Source organism: Ochotona curzoniae, unplaced genomic scaffold (assembly GCF_017591425.1).
Source record: "Ochotona curzoniae isolate NIBS_2020 unplaced genomic scaffold, NIBS_Ocur_1.0 contig_1, whole genome shotgun sequence".
Classification (NCBI taxonomy): Eukaryota; Metazoa; Chordata; class Mammalia; order Lagomorpha; family Ochotonidae; genus Ochotona; species Ochotona curzoniae.
Window position 1 is genome coordinate 11,136,864 of NW_024464918.1, and position 6,000 is coordinate 11,142,863.

Genomic DNA, 6,000 nt, shown 5'->3' on the forward strand with positions numbered 1-6,000 from the left:
GTTGTTCTCCAAAGAGTATATGTCATTCAACTGATGGTCTAGAATGTTAAGCAAATTTTGTGTCTTTCCAATGCCACTGACCTTTTAGCTCCCTCTCCTAATAGTTCTAGGCTACTTGATCTGCCATTTTAAATACTTATATCAATATTTTAAAAATGTGTTAATCTTATAATTTAACTAAACTGAACACCAGTGTAATTAAAATATGGTTTTTAGAGAAACTAAGTCTATATTTAGAGTTCATATACATTTAGAAAGGAGCTGCTATATTATATTCAAAACAATGAAACAAACCTGTTTTTATTTTCATAGCATTTCATAGCATCTCGCAAGATATATATAAATATGATTTTTCTTAATTCCACGTAGTTTGACACATGTTAAAGAAATCCAAATTTTATGTGACTATTTTGAATATATGTAGAGGTGCTAACTTGGATTAAGGGAAACTAAATGAGTGTAAGACTCACTGAAGAGAGGAGTTGAGGAAGGACAGTGTGGCACTAATGTACCTTGTCAAGAAGATATGAGTCCTTGTTTGTTTTTTCCTTATTATATTTTTTTTATTAGAAAAGCAGAGTTGCAGAGAGAGGATCATCCATCCACTGATTCACTTCCCAAATGAGCACAATGGCTGGAGCTGAGCCGACCCCGTGCCAGGGGCCTGGGGCTTCTCCACCCTCCTGCTTTCCCACACCTTAAGGAGAAAACCAGATCAGAATTGGAGCAGCCAGGACAGGAACCAGTGGAGCAGCAGGGACAGTGCCTATATGAAGTGCTGGTATCACAAAGCCATGGCGCTTGACCCAAGTCCTTGCTAACTCAGAGAAAAATTGGCTTTGAAATCAGGAAGATATGTCAGTTGGTGGGAAAAATGTGGAAACCAGAGAATAAGCAGAAAATATTATTTAAGATACTTAGCTTGCTGAGTTAAATCGTGAACTACGGGAATTAGTTCAGTGATTTTGGCTAAGAAGGTTCACTTTGAATTTGAACAAGTAAGTTAGGGGTAGCCTGTGTTCTCTCATACTAGCTAGTGGTTTAACTGAATATTTATTCATATGTGGTGGAATATGTCAACAACATTAGACTATCGTGAAAGGCTATGTGATAATTTATATAAAGTTTGGAGTAGTGTACCAGATATATGAAAATAACTTAGTAACTATTATATATGCTATAATAACTATGCTTAAGATTGTACCAGAAAATTCTGGTACAAGATTCAGGGAGTTCAGATAATATGAGGAATTAGGTCCTATTATTTGGTAAAGAATTCACACTTGCTTGTACACAGAAATTTTGGTTGACAAGGATGCTGAATTTCTCAAATAATTCTGCTGTTAGCAGAGGAAGAACCATACAGACACCAGGCCCTAAGGGAGTGGAGCATCATGAAGATAATATGAAGATATTGGAACATTGGTTTTATTCTGTCATGCAACAAACCCTCAGCAATGCAGATCTCAGGGACTGTTTAAAGTATGAGTCCATTTCAGTACTCCAATTGCTAATGGGGTAGAAGTTACATTGATTGTTTCAGTTTTGGCAAGGGAAGACTATTTAGAAAAGACCACTCAGGGCCCAGTACTCCTTAAATTCAACTGTGTTAACTGGAACCAGAACCCATGCTAGACTTTTAGCATGGCATATCACAGCTGCTAGTCACTGGTGTGATCTTTTTCTTGAAACAATTTCTACTCTTGACTTATGTGATGGCTAGGAGTGTCGTGTGTATCAGATAAGAAATGCTGAATATATAATTACATTTTAGTCAGTTAATATCTTTAGTGTGTTTCCAGAGTTTTAATAAAGTGAATGTGCATGCATGTTATGTTGCTTTTGTAATACATTATGTTATACATTTTTCTCCTCTGGTGGTTTGGTTCCCCCTCTAATTAGCTCCAATGAACATGGTGCCCAGATCTCTTCCTACTTTTTAACTTTGGGTATGGTGTTCCCTTTTCCTGTGGGGAAAATATACCCTATTTGATTGTGGTATTTTCATGCTTCAAGCTTTGGCATATTCAGACTGATAAAATGAGCCTTTTATCATACAGGTTCGCAACATAATTTTCAGCATGTATTATATTTATCATTGATGAATATTGTGCTCCATTTTGAACTAAATTGGATGGGGCAGGAATTATCCTTGATTTAATCTTTAATGACTTTCCTCATTCAGCACAGTGAGCTTAGTCAATAGACATTTGTAAAATATGGAAATAACAATAATTCTTGTATGTACAATTACTATTAACAACTGTTAATTTTCTGATTGGTGTGTCATAGTTGTCCTAATGTGTTTTAAAGACAGTAAGAAGCATCCTCCTATTACATACTTATGAAATGCCAGTCAACAAGACTATGTAAGATTGTAGTTAGTTCTGGTTTATATTATAATAAACATTCACTCTTTAGTGTCTTAACTGCCATTTAGAACTCTTAAAAGATCTAATTTTATCTACAGCCAACCATACCAAGATCAATATTCACTGATAGGCTAATAATTAATAATCTACAATGTCAGCTTGTTAACTTAATGGTTTCATGTTTGGCAGGATATTGATATTTGCAACAAATTAATTATTAACAAAGATCAATGCTGTATACGGGCAGAACCATTGAATAAATGAAGTACAAAACACAAAGTATTTTTAGTGAGTAAATAAAGTTAGCTAATTTTGAAAAGACAATGCTTAAGCTGCAAAATGTTGATGTTTCCTTCTAATATAGTACATTTATTTATTTAATCTTATTTTTTATGCAGCCAATTGTTTTTTATTTTTTGAGATTTGTTTATTTTTATTACAAAATTAGATATACAGAAAGGAGGAGAGACAGAGAGAAAAAAGATCTTCTGCCCAATGATTCACTCCCCAAGTGACTGCAATGGCTGGTGCTGCATAGATCTGAAGCCGGGAACCAGGAACCTCTTCCAGGTCTGACACATGGGTGTAGGGTCCCAAAGCTTTGGGCCATCCTTGACTGTTTTCCCAGGTCACAAGCAGAGAGCTGGGTGGGAAGTGGAGCTGCCGGGATTAGAACCAGCACCCATATGGGATCCCAGCGCGTTTAAGGCGAGGACTTTAGCTGCTAGGCTACACTGCCAGGCCCTATTTTTAGTTTTTTATTCTGCCCATTTTTATTTTACAATTTTGTATAGGCTGGGATTTCCCAGCCCAAAACTCCCACTCCCCATCAGATTTTTCCCATTTTGTTATAATAGTGTAGTCCTTCATAAGGAATCCTAATTCTATCACTCTCTTATTTAAGTGTACCCTGACATTGTTGGTACAGACAATGTCAGACAATCCAGCATCCCATTGTCTACACATGTCCAACAGTTTCATTGGGAATCCATCTTTTGTTTGAATGCAGGGATGTATGTTCCATTATACCCCTACGCCTGTATATGATAGACCCAAGTACCCTGTCACTATACATTACCATAAGTGAGAAGCCATCTAACAGGGTCAACAACTGGCATGAGTTAAGAACAGCCACAACAACACCAACAACATCAACAACAAATTATAGAAAGTTATAGAGAGGAGGAGAAGCAGAGAGGAAAATCTTGTGTCCCATGATTCACTCCCCAAGTGGCCTGGCTATGTAAAGACTAGAATATGATATTTGATAGAGAATAACAACATTATGGCCTAACGACCTTTTTGCTAAGCAAGTTCATGGATAGAAGGGAGACAGGCAATAAATGTCATCAGAATGGAAGAAATAGCATCAGGCTTATCACACTTGTCCTTATTGGTCCCTCCCATTGCAGACTCAGAGTTCTGGGAGGGTAGAATGATTTGGGAAGGTGGACTCAGGATGTCATCATTGATGTCATGAAAGTGTATTATGAAATTGAGTTGTGAGGCTGACTTTTGGCCTAGCAGTTACACCACCATTTAAGATGCCTATGTTCCAATTCAGAATATGTGGTTGCAAGTCCTTGCTGTGTCTCCTGATTCCAGCTTTTGTTCATGCAGACTCTAGGAAGCTGCAGGCTAAGCAAATGATTCAGTGTTGGGTCCCTGCCATCAATGCAGGAGACAGATTGAGTTCCTGTCTCCTGGCTTTGTCGTAGGCATTTGGTAGTTGATCAAATGGAGGGAGAACACTTCGTTTCTGTCTGTCTGCTTTGTCTTTTACTGCCTCTAGCCACCTATCATCTATAAATATTTTTAAGTGAGTTGGTCTGATTTTGCTGTCTTCTGCATTCATTTTGGACTTCTGACATGTGTTGATGGACCATAGAGGCTCTTGCCAGATGTCAGGGTTGGCCAGCTGGCTGGCATCCTCTCTTCCTTCTTTCCTTCCTGTCTCGTTTCCTTCTTTCCTGGCTTTCTCCCTCTCTTCCTCTCTTCCTCCCTCCCTTCTTAACCTTAAAATTTTTTTTTTGAATTAACTACCCAGTATAGGGGACCGCATTATATCAGCATAAAACAGATCAAGTTATTGATAAAATCAAGGCCAGATACAATAAAATTTTTATTTATTTTATTGTTGATATGACTTTGATACAAGTTTAATATGGTCACATAAAAAGTTATGGAATTCGGGCCCAGCGCAAAGGCCCAGCAGCTAAATCCACATCTTATATGCACCAGTATCCCATATGGGCACCCATTCTTTTCCCAGCTGCTCTACTTTTTCCCTTCTTGTGGCCTGGGAAAAATGGTAGAGGATGGCCAAACCCTTGGGACCCTTGGGACCTTGTACCTATATGGGAAACCTAGAAGTAGCTCCTGGCTCCTGGCTTTGGATTGGTATAGAAATCATAAACATATAACGTATTGAGATATCACAGTACAGACTCACTTTAGTAACTCACTATACAGATCAAGTGTAGAATTGTTCAGCAAACCAAAAGCTGTTCAGTGGCTCTTTTATCATCCCCATTTTACTCACCAAAAATTCTTGTTATTTTTAACATGTTAGTTTAAGTAAGTTGTATTTTTGTAGTAGTTGGTTTTTTGTAAGATTTATTTAATTTTATTTGAAAGAGTTACAGAGGAGAAGGAGAAACAACGAGATCTTCAATCTATTTCCTCACCCCCCCAAATGGTTGCAACGGCGTTAGCTCAATTAGTCTGAAGCCAGGAGCCTAGACTTTCTTCCATTCTTCCCATGTGGGAGTAGGGACCCAATGACTTGGACAATGTTCTGCTGTTTTTCCAGGTGAGTTAGCAGGGAGCTGAATCAGCAGTGGAGCAGCAAGAACTTGAATTGGCACCCCAGGCTAAGGCTTAACTTACTACACCGTGACATGAGCACCAGCAGTTGCCTTTATATAAGTGACACCAAAAAGAATATAGTTTCATGTTTTGCTCTACAAACTGCAGTATTTGTTTATCAGGCTATGTGGGAAGGCATAAACAATATATATGTCTTTTCATACTCTGAACCACGTTTTAAAATCATATTCTCATCTGATGCTTTGGAATTTATAGATTCTGGAGAGTGAAAAAGTGGCTCAGTTTTTTATGCTTTCTTTCTTTCCATGATCTTCACTCTGAAAAACTCACTACCTTGGAAACTATCCCATATCTTCAAATGGAGGTTTATATTTCGACCACACTTGTTGTACTGGAAATGTTGATCAGAAACAAACTAACCCTTCCATTCAAATAAGCAGAAATCAAGGCAAGGAATTTTCATGTTTTTGAATTGATCTTCTGGGTTTATAATATAGAAGTTTCATTTTCCTTCTGTGACTTGTAATCCCTTAGGAGTGACCAACTCTTCCTGCAGCATTTACTTCCTTACAATTGCATTACTTCCCACAGGATAAACTATGTTGGCCTCCAACAAAAGACTGTTGTCTGTCATGTGCTCATTATTCATTTTATAATCTTGACTACTATCTCATGCTAGACAGTTCAAAAAGCTCATCGAAAGTGTGCTTTAGCTTTTAATTCTGTCCATACAAAAAGTTTTTGAAGCCACTTTATATTTCAGAAATGTATTCAACATTCTCTCTACCTTATTTGAAAT